Source organism: Ornithorhynchus anatinus, chromosome X1, assembly GCF_004115215.2.
Source record: "Ornithorhynchus anatinus isolate Pmale09 chromosome X1, mOrnAna1.pri.v4, whole genome shotgun sequence".
NCBI lineage: Eukaryota > Metazoa > Chordata > Mammalia > Monotremata > Ornithorhynchidae > Ornithorhynchus > Ornithorhynchus anatinus.
In genome coordinates, this window is record NC_041749.1 from 26,732,392 (window position 1) to 26,748,083 (window position 15,692).

At 40.1% G+C, this 15,692-nt stretch overlaps 1 long non-coding RNA gene across 1 annotated transcript in view; it reads left to right on the forward strand.

The window, feature by feature from the left end:
• The first annotated feature begins 916 nt into the window (after window positions 1–916).
• LOC103164699 overlaps window positions 917–15,692 on the forward strand; it is a 74,153-nt gene continuing 59,377 nt past the window's right edge. Inside the window, exon 1 of the long non-coding RNA XR_484291.3 lies at window positions 917–1,088. This is a non-coding gene — a long non-coding RNA (uncharacterized LOC103164699). The remainder of the gene's footprint in view (window positions 1,089–15,692) is intronic.

Here is a 15,692-nt window from a genome sequence, read left to right on the forward strand (position 1 = left end):
AAATTAATGGCAAGATTACAAACCTTATAAATTACACTTGTATATTGATAGTCTCATGCCATCTCATGGCTCTTTACCTAGATAATATTACAAGGGTTTACAATTAGTATCGTCACAGTTGAACATAAGCTAGAAAATATTATATTGACCTAATGGAGATAGTATTTCTGTGTTATGTACAAGCCTCCTAATCAGCTCAGAAATATGCCTGACAGCTTTCGCTCATGGTATTTGCAGCTAGATTCCTGGAAGAGAAGTGGGGGGGCATATGGCATAGAGAATGGGGCATTAAATGGGAGAGGGCAGACATTCCCAGGAATCGGAGGGAGGAGGGATGGTGAGGAGTGGCAGAATTTTTCCGAGTGCTTACTGTGTGAAGAGCATTGTGCTAAGTACTTACCAATATCATTTATTGAGTCATTTGTGTGTTGAGCACATATTAAGAGCTTGGGAGAGTAAAATAAAAGCAAAGGTCATGGTCTCTGTCCTCTATTATAATCTAATGGGAGAGGTGGACTGAAACAAATTATTTACAAGTACAGTACCTCAGTTGTTGAGGGGTATATCATCTTTCAAGGCTAAGTAATGCATTAATCTTTTGGCATGGTTAACATACAGTCCTGATTTCTTGTACTTGTGTTTGCTAATCAAATCTGTGACCTCACTCTCACCTAGTAGACATACTGAAACTTTGGATTAGCTTCTCCTGGGTTTTTCCTTAGGGTGCAGGTCTGCTGTTTAGGGCCTAATTGATGTTGCAATTACAAAATCCGCCCAGGCCGTTCTTTTAGTGTTGATTGTTTCCGTCTTCATTAGTCTATTACAGAGAAAGACTAGCAGGTGTGCTGGCCACAGAGTGGATTTATATTAGTGGTGGAGGGCGCCTTTCACTTTTGCCCATTCTTCTTGAGTAGAATGTCTTGCCAGTACCTTCCTTAGCCTATTTCACAAGAAACTGAACAAAGCATACAGTAGCTCTTCATAGAGGGCTGTTTTGAATATGTCAATGAAATGTAAGGTGTGTTGCTTTGTCTTCATGTTCTTATGAATATGTTTCTTAACATCAAGCCAAAGAAGACCCAGTAAAGGTAAGAGGGGAGTTTGCTCAGATGGGAACTACGTTACCTCCTCTAGGTTTGTGATCAAGGGAAAAAGGTTGTTTTCCCATGGGATTAATATGATTAATACCTGGAGCTTGATTAATGGGTCAACTAAAATAAATTGGTGAATCAATGGCATTTGAATGCTTAGTGTGTATAAACGCTGTACTAAACACTTGGGAAAGTACAGTACCATAGAGTTAATAGGCATGTTCTCTGCCCACAAGGCAGACCTATTCTCTAGAATATGGTCTAGAGAAGAATACCAAAATTAAAATGAATTATGTTGTGGAGCTGAGGTTGGGGTGAAGATTAAGCAAGAGCTTGAAATCAATTTGGAAAAGTGCTGCTGTGAAATTAATAAGCCAGTAAGACTTTCCTTTTACAATGCTCAAACAATTGTACTGTCCCAAGCACTTATTACAGTGCTCTACATAGAGTAAATGCTCCAAAATTACCATTGATCTATAGGTTTCTGAATGTATGGATAACTGTATGATCAGTTATTTTTTCTGACTTCTATTTAATAATTGTAGGTTTGTCTCCCTGACTAGAGTGCAAGCTCCTCATAGGCATGGAGAATAAAATGGCCTTGTTATTTATTTTGAATGCTTAGAAGACTCCATTCCACCTGGAGGGACTCAATAAATCCTACTACTACTTATTTCATTAATGCTCTCTCCCCTTGTAGGAGACAGAGTCAAACATTTTTAAAAGAAGAAATTTAAATTTTGTTTCAATTTGCTAATTGCTTTAATGAATCCCATGAACAGCTGGAGATGGGAAGATGTGATGCAGATAATCAGTGATTTATTGGCCTCATCCTTTTGATTTGTAAACTGCTAGAGGGCAGTGACTTTCTTTTTTTGTTGTACTTTATTTCCTGAAATGCTTAGGACATATTCTGCACTTAGTGGGTGCTCAGTAAACACTGCTGTAGAAGTCCCAAATTAAATGAAATGTCGAGGTGGGATGAGTAGCTGGTTTAGGGCCAGACAGCTGTTCTGCTTATCAGGTTTCAGAGATATTGGGTGCAGCTTGGAAAAAAGCACCATACAGTGAAAGTAATAATGGTGGTATTTGTTAAGCACTTACTATGTGCAAAACACTGTTCTAAGTGCTGGGGTGATACAAGCTGATCAGGATGTCACACGTGGGGCTCACAGTTGTAATCTCCATTTTACAGATGAGGTAACCGAGGCAAAGAGAAGTTGTGACTTGTCCAAAGTCACACAGCTGGCAAGTGGGGAAAGTAGGTGGGTGCATCTGATCCCTATCTTCCCCTCTTATTCTAGGTCCCATCTAAACATACATGGATTTGAAAAATCTCTTTTGAATTCAAAGGTCTTCTGTCTGGGTCCCAAATTCACTTTCCCGAGTGCTGAACCCAGTATTCTATACACAGTAAAATGTTCTCTTCTCTCAGCTGGTTCTAATAAAACATTTCTCACATGTTCCCTCTCCTTGATTGAGGTCAGATAACCTAGTCCAGACTAAATAGCTGCACTTATGCTATGGGAAGGATGGGAGGAGCATTTTTTTGAAGGTGTGGAGGGTACCTGTTTCTGGGAAGGAGTGTGGCTGTCACATGAAGCATGCTGGATGAAGGTAGAAAGTTCTTTAACAGCAGAGAAAGCGGGTCTGAGAGCATGCAGGAAAGCAAGGCTGAACTTTTCTGGTTTTTGTCAGGGGAAGTGAAGAAGGTCCAAGGATGCACACCAGCAGCTTCTACATCTGGCCCAGCATGCACAGAGCATACTGTGGGCAGGAAGAGAGATCCTCAGCCACGTGGGGGTCCCAGGGTATGCTTTTGGAAAACTCCTCTCAATTTTCCTGCACAGATAATCTTAAAGGCACACCCAAGAAAACTGGGGCAAAATTTGAATTGAATAATATACATTAAACTTAAAAGAAAAATGGCATGCTGAGGGATTTACAGAATTAGAGTTTACAGAATATATATCTATAGCCACTAGTTTAATCTCTTATTTTATTTTCCTGTTTTCACCACTGAAATAGGGATGAATGAACATTTTAAATAAGATTAGGGCAAAATGCCAATTTTACAATTTTTTGACAGTGATCATTGATCTTAACAACCCATCCTTTCTTTTGTACTTAAAAATAACACATTTTCTCTGAAGAATGAACCTGATAGAAATGGAAAAATTCTTAGAAATATAATAGGAAATTGTATGATTGTCTAATAGATATGACACTTTTCTTAATATGAGTTGCCAAAAATAGCAGTAATATATTTAAATTGTTTCCTTAAATGAAATCATTGGGTAAAAAATGTATTATCTCTCTTTTCGAATCTTTTAAAGACAATCCTCTTTCTAACTGAAGAAGAAAGGCCCTGCATTCTTGTGGCTAAATCAGTCCATCGACAGTACTTACTGCAAGTTTACTATGTGCTGAGTGCTTGCTAGAGTACAGTTCAGTAGGGTTGAATTCATTTCCCATCCACTAGGAGCTCATGGTCTAGATATTAAAATAAATGACATATAGGGAAGTGGGAGAGATTTTAGAAATGTATAGAAAGACTAACCTCTAGACTGCAGTGTGGCCTAGGGGAAAGAGCACAGATTTGGGAATGAGAGGAGCATAATTCTAATCCCAACTCTCTAATTTGCCTACTGTGTGACTTTGGACATGTGATTTCACTTCGCTGTGCCTTAGTTTCATCAGCTGTAAAATGGGAGTTAAATCCTACTCCCTCCTCCTTAGATTATGAGCCCCATGCCCAAAGGTGACTGTGTCCCACCTAATTATCTTACATCTTCCCCAGTGCTTAGTACAGTGCTTGACACATATTGAATACTTAATAAATATTATTATCATTGAAAGAGAACATGTCTACAAACGCTGTTGTATTCTTCCAAGTCCTGACTCCAGTGGTCTACACACAGTAAGCTTGCAAAAAATATAATTTATTGGTTGAATGCCTGACATAAGGATGGCAGATCAAGACATCCCATCACTTGAAACGTATGCTTGTTGCCAGGTCTCTCCTGTTCCTCAAAGAGAAGCCGAGTTCCTTTAGTGCATTTTCATCATTTAACTTATCCATGAGTCTTGTACAATAGTGTGATTGCCTCCTCCCTTCTGTGTGACAGATAATCTAAATACACAAAATCTGAATATCCTATTGGGCCTCCTGATGCCTAATATTCTTGTATAGGTACCACTAGATCACAGTTATCAGCCACTAGGATATATATTCTCAATCACTCTCTCAAAGACTCCTAGTTGAATGCTTTATTATTTACCAAGTGCTGTTCTAAGTAATGGGGTAAATAAAACACAGTCAGATCAGACAAAGTGGCTCACATCTGAGGAATTAAAATGTATGTTCTATCTTCACTTTATTGAGGTGGAAACTGAGGCCCAATATGTAACTAACTTCCCCAAGGCCGCCCAGCAGGCAAATGGTGAAGCAGAGATAGGAAGCCAGGTCTCCTGCTCTTAAAATTAGGCCTTGATGACACAGCCTGTTTAGTTGGAACAAGTATACCAATAAAACAAAAGCTTATTTTCTCATTCGCAGATCCCATGAGATCTCAAGCATGACAGCATAGAGTATGCCAGGCGTATCTGGACCTATTACAAGCCTCAGTTTAAGATAATGTTGATGGAAAATATCCTATTCCACTAATTAGAATATCATGAAGAATCTTTGGGATTTTAGAGAAACCACATTTGTTTTATAGTTGCCAGTGCCAGGGTCTTCTGATGGTACCAGTACTTTTGTAAGATCTATGACTGACTATAGAGGTCTTTCTGTTGTTTTCTGCACTTTCCTAGATCTGCCTTGTTGCAAGCAGCAAGGCCTATTGGAAATAACACATGCTCAGGAGTCAAACAACATGGGTTTTAATTCCAGATCTTCCACATGCCGGCTGTGTCACCTAGAGCAAGTCACTTGGCTTCTCTGCGCCTCATTTAACTCATCAATAAAATAGGGATTAAAACTGTAAAGCCTATATGGGACATGGACTGTGCCCAACTTGATTAGCTTGTATCTATAAGTGTTTAGTATAGTTCCTGGCACATAGCACAGATACAATTTTTAAAAAGCAAAAGAAAATACCTAAAGTTCTGAATTTTGGTCTGAAGCCAAATTGAGATTCAGGGTCTATATGGTTTCCAATATTCTTTTCAGTAGGTTGGCCAGAAGGGTTCTGGTTAAGTCTTACCAGCAGTGATAAGCAGCTAAATATTCTGGTGGTTTACACAGTCAGCTATCCCACGTTTAACTTTGCAGCAGCATGGAACGAGCATGGGCCTGGGAGCCAGAGGAACTGGGTTCTAAAACTGGTTCTGCCAGTTGCTTTCACTGTGACCTTGGGCAGTCACTTGACTTCTCTGTGCCTCAGTTTCCTTAACTGTAAAATGGGGATTAAATCCTACTCCTTCCTATTTAGACTATGAGCCCATGTGGCACAGGGAATGTGTCCAACCTGATGAAATGAGCACTTAGAAGAGAGCATGTCACATAGTAAGGAGTTAACAAATACCTTAAAAATATTATGAAACTTCGACGCTTAACTGAGAAAACGCAAGATGTTTTGAGGGAGTGAGTACTAGTATGATGATAATGATGTTGTCTTGATGTTGTCTTGATGATGTCTTCTTTGGTTTTGTTTTGTTTTGCTTTGCTGTCAGTCTTCCCTGTTTAGACTGTGAGCCCGTTATTGGGCAGGGATTCTCTGTTGCCAAACTGTACATTCCAAGCGCTTAGTTCAGTGCTCTGCACATAGTAAGTGCTCAGTAAATACTATTAAATTGAATCAATGAATGAATAGTAATTGAATCAGTGCAAATAATCTGGAAAAACACCTAAACCTTTAAAGTGAGGGAAAATAAGAACCTTTGAGGTTTGAAGTATCCATATTTTCTCTCCATATGGGCCAAATGTGGCAGTTTTTAATCCTGCCCCCAGTTTTTTCAGGGTAATCATAGCTGCAACATATCTGCAGATTACACCAAATCTCTGGAGGGTTAACATCATTTTCCAATCATTAGATCATGCAGTGACTTAATGGGAATCATTTTGGGATGGAAAGATAATTCATTTTCAATCATGGTTCGAGTTTTGCGCCGCTCTGGAATAGAATTACTCTAAAAAACAAATGAAATCGAGTGTGTTAGTTTTATGATATGGTTTTCATTTTTCTGGTAATTGAATTGAGTTGACTAATCACCAAGATCGCTAAGCGGTTTAGGCATAGGACATTTTCTGTGGCCATAGGACTGTCTTTTTACATCTCATTGTCCTGAAAAAGCTTCCGTTTTTTGCTTCAAATTTCCCTGCTGTCACCACCCCAAACTAATCTTGTACTATTTTTTGTGGCAATTGTGAATTAGCATTATCTCCCCCTGATAATAGCATTATGATTAATTCAGGGACACTTATTTCCACTTCATTTGGTCTGCTGATTTTAGTTTGTGTTCAGTAACTCCTTACAGCAATGCTTTCCATGTTTGAAAAAAGACAGCCTTTCACTCCACTTTATGATTAGGGATAGGAGAACCTGGCTGCAGTTTGAAGACATTTTGGAGAATTTGATTGTTCTTCAAATGTAGTGAGTCAGCGAATGTATTTATGCAAAGCACATTATAAGCTTGTTTCATATTCCATGTGTTTTTTTGAGGGAAATGTAGTCAGCATGTTTCTGCTTCATTTAAGCTTGTCCTGTCCTGTAAGCTTTAGATGTCCAAGAAATTTCATGAGCTTTTTAAAAACCCTTTTCTTGCATCAAGAAAGTAATACTTGGCTAGTAGTAAAAAGAATTTGAGACCGTTATTTCTAAATTTATTTTTCCTATAAATACACTCTGCCGCTTTCCTTCTTTCTCCTATATGGACTCTTCCCACTGTTAAGATTGCTTTTTGTTCCAAGGCAAAGTCTGAAGGATTAGGTAAAAGACCATCCCCATGTTCTTCCTGTGCTAATCTCTTTACATAATAAGTGCTTAATAAATAGTCATATTTAATGGGTGTTTACAATATACACTGTACCAAGCACTGTACCAAGTACTTTGGAGAATACAATATAACAGAGTTGGTAGGCACATTCCTTGACTACAGTGAGCTTACGGTCTATTATTACAACTACCCTCTATATCTCTTCTGATAAAGAAATACCATTTGCTTGAGAACAAGTAGAAAAGATAATGCAAAATAACGATTCTATTGTGAAAGTGCTTTGAAGGCAAGGACAGTGTCTTTTACTGGACTTCCCAAGTATAGTGCTCTGCACTCAGAAACTCAGTGAATGTTATTGAATGAACTGAACAAACAGACATTTGGTCTGGCATGCAGTAATATAGTGACCCCAGCTAAAGACTGTGATATTGCTAACCAGGATCATTCTAGATAAAAATGACCCTTACAAACACAAAAATTATGAACTTGAACATGAATACAAAAAGTCAAGTTTGGGTCAAGCTCACACACTCTAGTTAAGATAGCCTAGGGAACAAGGGGTAACTCCACCTGGTGAAAAATCTTGAGATTGGAGTCTTAGATTGTGGAAATTTTCTTTTTGGGCCTTAAGAGCAATGGAACCACCCCTATCTCAATTTTATTCTACAGTGTATAGAGATTTCAATTAGCTGAAATTCAGAGCTCTGAACTAGAGCCTGTGCACCCAAATCACAGGAATTCTTATTAGATAGTATCCTTTGGGCTGTTATAAATAATGAAACCTAAGTGAGGACATAAAATGAACACATATTAACATGTCTATCATAGTCATGGGCAGAAACTAGCTTTAAAAGTGTTGTGACTGCAAGTTGGTTTAATTTTATTTTGAAGATGTTGTATGATAAAACTGAGTCAGAAACTTTCCTTATAGTGTTAATCCTCTAGGAGAAGGACTATTTTTGAAAGGTTCTGTGGAGATGAATATTGACACACTGGGATGTTTCCCAGTTTGCATGCATATAATAACTCCTGAATCATTTGTCCTACCCACCTTCTTATGGATGAGTTATAGGAGGATGTGGCTGCTGAAAATATCTTTGTAGAATGAGAGTTGGCCAGTACAAACTGATGGAGCAAGAATATGATGAAGGGTGTGCTGCAGGGCTCAGGTAGTTCAGTAATTGGGGCTTAACCAGAATATGGAGGAGGACTGCAAATCAAAGAACTACTGAGAAGTTTGTAAATCACAAACCAAATATCATAATTATCCATCAATTTAATTCTTTTTTAATTCAAATTTTCCATCTGACACACATTAATTGCCCATCCATTAAAGATTAATTATGTTGGGAAGATTTATCTTCTTCTGGATATTGTAAAACTTCTAGGGCACACGGGTTTCCTGAATCATGCTGTTACCTGAGTCACTGCCTTGTCATATTCAGATAATTTATGTTTTAAGGTTTCTCATCCTAATATTGTCATGATTCTAAAGAAAAGAGTATTTTCAAAATCATGGTACTTTATAAACTCTGCTTATAGTTGTCCACACATTGACTTCTCTACCTTCTGGTTTAGTGATCTCTGCCCATGGAAAGCATTGTCTGCTGAGGTAGAGTGGTAAAATAATGGTCAAAGGCAAAGTGAGAGGTGACTTTTAAGCTTCTTAAAGGCATAAGGTATCTTGCATGAAAATCAGTTCTGCTGCTTCAGATAAACAAATGAGAGAAACCAGTCTGGATTGTAGCCTGTAGTATACCTTATCTATCCACCCTCTCTCTGCAAACTGGACTCCAGCCTGCAATACTCCCCTATCTGCCCTCTCTCTAGATGGCTTAGTGAGCCAGTCTCATTCACATGAGCCTATGTGCAGTGGAATGGGCAAGGGGATAGAGATCTAATTGAATTGTCCTGTATTTAAAATAAAACTTTCCTGGAATCTAGTGGGAGAATTTTATATTACAAATTTTGGCATTATTAGACCACTGTTCTTAAACAAATCAGTAATATACTCTGGTAGATTTGCAGGCACTTTGAAGCACAGGAATTTTGAATTGACAGTATTTGCCCCCTACAGATGCAGTTTCTCCAAGGAAGCATCTCTTTATAGTTGACTATTTCTCCTATCTGTAATTTATTTTATTGTCTGCCTCCATCTGTAGACTGCAAGTTCCTTGTGGGCAGGGACCATAACTACCAGATTGATTCAATCATATTTATTGAGCACTTACTGTCTGCAGAGCACTATACTAAGCACTTGGGAGATGGCAGTACAAGAGTAAATGGACATACTCCCTGCCCACAAAGAGCGACCAGTCTAGGCCAGGGGTGGCAGGAATCAATCGAAATAAATAAATTACAGCTATGTACATAAGTGCTGTGGGGATGGGAGGGGAGAAGGAAAAGGGAGCAAGTCAGTGTGACAAAGAACAAAGTGGGAAAGAAGAAAAGGGAGGCCTAGTCTGGGATGGCCTCATGGAGGAGATGTGCCTTTAATAAGGCTTTGAAGTGGAAGAGAATAATTGTGTATCAGATTTAGGGAGGGGGAGCATGGATTAGTGGAAGGAGCACTGGTTTGGGAGTCAGAGGACATGGGTTCTAATCCCGGCTCCGTCACTTGTCTGCTGTATGACTTTGGGCAAGCCACTTAACTTCTCTGAGCCTCAGTTACCTCATCTGTAAAATGGGGATTAAGACTGTGAGCCCCGCTTGGGACAACCTGATTACCTTGTATCTACCCCAGTGCTTAGAACAGTACTTGGCACATAGTAAGCTATTAACAAATACAGTTATTACTATTATTATTCCATTATTCATGCATGCCAAAGACAGGATGTGGACAAAGGGTAGGCGGTGAGATAGATGAGATGAGATACTTAAAACTCACCTCCTCCAAGAGGCCTTCCCAGACTGAGCTCCTCTTCTCCCTCTACTCCATCTACCACTCCCCCTTCACCTCTCCGCAGCTAAACTCTCTTTTCCCCCTTTCCCTCTGCTCCTCCCCCTCTCCCTTCCCATCCCCTCAGCACTGTACTCGTCCTCTCAACTGTATATATTTCCATTACCCTATTTATTTTGTTAATGAATTGTACATCACCTTGATTCTATTTAGTTGCCATTGTTTTTACGAGATGTTCTTCTCCTTGACTCTATTTATTGCCATTGTTCTTGTCTGTCTCCCCCGATTAGACTGTAAGCCCGTCAAATGGCAGGGATTGTCTCTATCTGTTGCCGACTTGTTCATTCCAAGCGCTTAGTACAGTGCTCTGCACATGGTAAGCGCTCAATAAATACTATTGAATAAATAAATACTACTATTGAGGCACAGTGAGAAGGTTAGCATTAGAGGAGAAAACTGAGCAGGCTGGTTTGCAGTAGGAGAGTTGTGAGGCGAGGGAGCAAGGTGAGGAGTTTTTGTTTGATGGGTAGGTGGATGGGTAACCACTGGAGTATTTTGAGGAGTGGAAAAATAATCCGGGCAGCAGAGTGAAGTATGGAATGTAGTAGGGCGAGGCAGGAGGCTGGAAGGTCAGCAAGTATGCTGATGTAGTAATCCAGGTGGAATAGGATGAGTGATTGTATTAACTCGATAGCAGTTTTGTTGGAGAGGGAAGAGCTAATTTTAGAGGTGTTCCAAATGTGGGACCGACAGAATTTAGTGGTGGGTTGAATGAGAGGACTCAAGTATCAAGCCAAGGTTATGAGCTTGTGAGACAGGAAGGAAGGTGCTGCCATCTGCAGTCATGGGAAAGTCAGGGGGAGGACTTGGTTTGGGTGAGAAGATAAGGAGGTCTCTTTTGGGCATGTTAAGTCTGAGATGACAGGAGGACATCCAATTGTGACAGATTGAAAGCAAGAGGAAATGTGAGACGAGAGAGAAAGAGATCAGGGCTGGAGATGTAGATTTGGGTGCAGATCTATTGTATTATACTTTCCCAAGTGCTTAATATAATGCTCTGTACATGGTAAGCATTCAGATACCATTGACTGATTGACTGAAGCAAGTTACCAATTTGCAAATCAAATGGATAAAGAGGAATGAATGTGCATTTTAGATTTTACAACCTACTTCCTCCCTTTGTGCCCCCACCCCCTTCTTAGGTATCTGGAATATCAGAGCAATTCAGTAAAAAATTGTTTGGGGAGACTGATTTTCCCATGTAATTTGCATATGCAGAAACTGCTTAAATGTGCCTATATGAGTCTCCATGGTGATTTGCACTAGCCCATTCCTGCAAAATTGCACTGTACCTTTTATAAACTAGAGAAAATTGGGTTGGAGTTAATGATCCCCTTCTTTATATTGATACCATTTCAATGATTATAGATTTCTCCAATGGCCCACATACTCTATCATTAACAGAACAATACTAGACTATTAGAGTTATGATTTTTAGGGTTCCTTAAATATTTAGTCATGTTGTCAAGTGCCAGAGTATAGGCCTTTAGGAATTATTTTGTTGTGTATAGGAGGATCTGAAATTCAAGGAGCTAAAACAATCTGGGTCCATCCAAATGGAAGCAAAAAATAATAATAATAATGATTGTGGTATGTGATAAGTGCTTACTGTGTACCTGGCACTGTACTAAGTGCTGGGGTGGATACAGTCTCTGCCCTGCATGGAGTTCACAGTCTTAATCCCCATTTTGCAGATGAGGTAACTGAGAAGTAACTGAGATGAGGCCTGGAGAAGTTAAGTGACTTGCCGAAGGCCACACAGCAGACAAGTGGCAGAGTCGGGATTAGGACGCATGACCTTCTGACTCTGAAAGCTATGAAAATATAGATGATTTTTAGAAATAAACTTAATCTCTGTAACAGAATCAGTAATTCCTCACTGATCTGGTAAGCAAACCAAGTTCTGGAGATTTATATTTGTTCTTCAACTAGTTTGAAAAGGTAATATCAGGCTGGAGCCTTAAATATTCTTGCTCAAAGATCTGAAAACATCATGTCATCCTAGAGACATTTTTACACCAGATTTTTCAAAGTACTTGAAGATCAGCACGAAGGTCTCATACAGCATCATTATCACTAGTCTGAAACAAGAAGAACAACATCATAGCCATGCATTTATCAATTTGACAACTTGCTCCTGAAAAATGAACACTTGAAGGAGAATCTTAATACATCTTCTTTGGAGGTAGCAAATATCTCCCCTTTAGTACCCTGATAATAGATTATCATTTAATCTGTTACAATTTACAAATGTGTTGCCATCAAATACCTTCATAAAGATGTAGATTACCTTAGTTACTCATAAAAAGTGACATTTATGACTTGTGGATTTTGAAATTTCAGTGACCATAATTAGGATTAATTTCAGCATTATTAAAATTATATTAAGAATTTAAATGTTTAACTCTAGAACAATTTGAAAGGCTTAATGGCTTAATTGAAAATATTGACTTGTTTTTCTTTAAATTCATTCATTCTCCCAATCATATATATTGAATGCTTACTGTGTGGGGAGCCCTGTTCTTACAACTTGTGAAAGTACAATACAACAATAAACAGACACATTCCCTGCCTACAACAAGCTTAGAGGCAGACATATAAATGACATAAAAATACACAAAATACAAATATAAACAAATACATTACAGATATGTGCAAAAGTGCTGGGGGTTGGGAGGGGAATGAGCAAAGGGAATAAGTCAGGTTGATGCAGAGAGGAGAGGGAGAAGAGGAAAGGAAGGTTTAGTCAGGGAAGACATTTTGGAGGAGGTGTGCCTTCATAAAGACTTTGGGGGAGAGTAATTATTCATTCACTTGTATTTACTTAGTGCTTACTGTGTGCAGAGCTGTACTAAGCACTTGGAAGAGAACAGTACAACAATAAGCAGATACATTCCCTGCTCACAGCAAGCTTACAGTCTAGAGGAAATGAAGGCTTAGTCAGGGAAGGCTTTTTGGAGGAGATGAGCCTTCAATAAAGCTTTGAAGTGGGGGAGAGGAATTGTCTGTTGAATATGAGGAGATAGAGCATTCCAGGCCAGAAGCAAGATGTGGTGAGATGGACAAGATGGAGGTACGGTGAGAAGATTAGCATTACAGGAGTGAAGTGCCCAATCTGCGATGTAGTAGAACAGTAGGGAGGTGAGGTAGGAGGGGACAAGGTGATTGCTTTAAAGCTGATGTGAGGAGTTTTTATTTGATGTGGAGGTGGATAGGCACCCACTGGAAGTTCTTAAGGAGTAGGGAAACATGGCCTGAATGTTTTTATAGAAAAGTTAATCTGGGCAGGAGAGTTAAGTATGGACTAGAGTGGGAAGAGACAGGAAACAGGAAGGTCAGCAAGGCAGTTGATACAGTAATCAAGATAGGATAAATGCTTGGATTAATGTGGCAGCAGTTTGAATGGAGAGGAAAAAGTCAATTTTGATGGTTTGTAGGGGATCTGATAGGTTTTAGTGATGGACTGAATATATGGGTAAAATGACAGAGAGGAGTTGAGGAAAACACCAAGTTGTTTTCAAAAACGGGCTTGTGAGACAGGAAGGATGGTGGTGGCTTCCACAGTGATGGGCAAAGTCAGAAGGAGGACAGGGTTTGGGTGGGAAGATAAGTTCAGTTTTAAGCATATTAAGTTTGAAGTGATGAGAGGACATCTAAATAGAGATGTCTTGAAGGCAGGAAAAAAAGCAGGACGGAGACAGGGAGTGCAAACCACTAACAGAATTTTGAAAAAAAAAAAAAGGTCCAAAAAAACTAATTTGCATCTAAGTAGATTCCTTTCAGGTAACTTCTGTTTACTGTAGCACTCTCCTTTTATTGCAAACACATGTTTAAACTCTGAATTTTATCACTTCAGTAGATTCTAAAGGAGGAGAGTCTTAATTAGCCCGTTTCTCTAGTGTCAAATTCTTTGTATTTAATGATAAATTGACTTATGATAGTACCTATTTTGTTCCAGTCACCTCTATTAGACTCTCTAAACTTTGCCTATGTCCCTTTGACCTAAGGATTCTGAGGATTTCCTATACAACATGAAATTAAAAAGATTTTAATGCACTTCCAGTCTTGCCAACCTTCCAGAAGGTCTAGTCTGTGTTAGGAGAATAACATTAGTGAGCTGGTTCCTGTTCATTTGATCTTCTGTCAATTTGGTACCAAAAGCTAAGTGTAAATATTAAAAGTTGGAGAAGCTCTGTTTTAGGCTTATCCTCATGGTAAATATGTATCCTGCATTTAAAATATTTAAATTTCTTTGAAAAACACTGGAGTTATTAAAATATTCCACATAGTCCCTCCAAAAAGTTATCAGTTACCATCAATATGGGCTGCATAAATAGCACAATATATCTAAGGCTAAAACATTAATATTTGAATTATAAGCACCACTGAATCTCTCAGCAACAATATTTGGATTAGCAGCATGGCCTAGTGCATAGAGTACAGGCCGAGGAGTCAGAGAACCTGAGTTCTAATCCCAGTTCTGCCACTTGTCTGTGATGTGACTTTGGGTGAGTCACTTTCATTCATTCATTCAATAGTATTTATTGAGCACTTACTATGTGCAGAGCACTGTACTAAGCGCTTGGGATGAACAAGTCGGCAACAGGTAGAGACAGTCCCTGCCGTTTGACGGGCTTACAGTCTAATCGGGGGAGACGGACAGACAAGAACAATGGCAATAAACAGCATCAAGGGGAAGAACATCTCGTAAAAACAATGGCAACTAAATAGAATCAAGGCGATGTACAATTCATTAGCAAAATAAATAGGGTAACGAAAATATATACAGTTGAGCGGACAAGTACAGTGCTGTGGGCATGGGAAGGGAGAGGTGGAGGAGCAGAGGGAAAAGGGGAAAATGAGGCTTAAGCTGCGGAGAGGTAAAGGGGAGATGGCAGAGGGAGTAGAGGGGGAAGAGGAGCTCAGTCTGGGAACGCCTCTTGGAGGAGGTGATTTTTAAGTAGGGTTTTGAAGAGGGAAAGAGAATCAGTTTGGCGGAGGTGAGGAGGGAGGGTGTTCCAGGACCGCGGGAGGACGTGACCCAGGGGTCGACGGGATAGGCGAGACCGAGGGACGGTGAGGAGGTGGGCGGCAGAGGAGCGGAGCGTGCAAAGTGGGCGGTAGAAAGAGAGAAGGGAGGAGAGGTAGGAAGGGGCAAGGTGATGGAGAGCCTTGAAGCCTAGAGTGAGGAGTTTTTGTTTGGAGCGGAGGTCGATAGGCAACCACTGGAGTTGTTTAAGAAGGGGAGTGACATGCCCAGATCGTTTCTGCAGGAAGATGAGCCGGGCAGCGGAGTGAAGAATAGACTGGAGTGGGGCGAGAGAGGAGGAAGGGAGGTCGGAGAGAAGGCTGACACAGTAGTCTAGCCGGGATATGACGAGAGCCCATAATAGTAAGGTAGCCGTTTGGGTGGAGAGGAAAGGGCGGATCTTGGCGATATTGTAGAGGTGAAACCGGCAGGTCTTGGTAACGGATGTGTGGGGTGAACGAGAGGGACGAGTCAAGGATGACACCGAGATTGCGGGCCTGAGAGACAGGAAGGATGGTTGTGCCATCCATGGTGATAGAGAAGTCTGGGAGAGGACCGGGTTTGGGAGGGAAGATGAGGAGCTCAGTCTTGCTCATGTTGAGTTTTAGGTGGCAGGCCGACATCCAGGTGGAGACGTCCCGGAGGCAGGAGGAGATGCGAGCCTGAAGGGAGG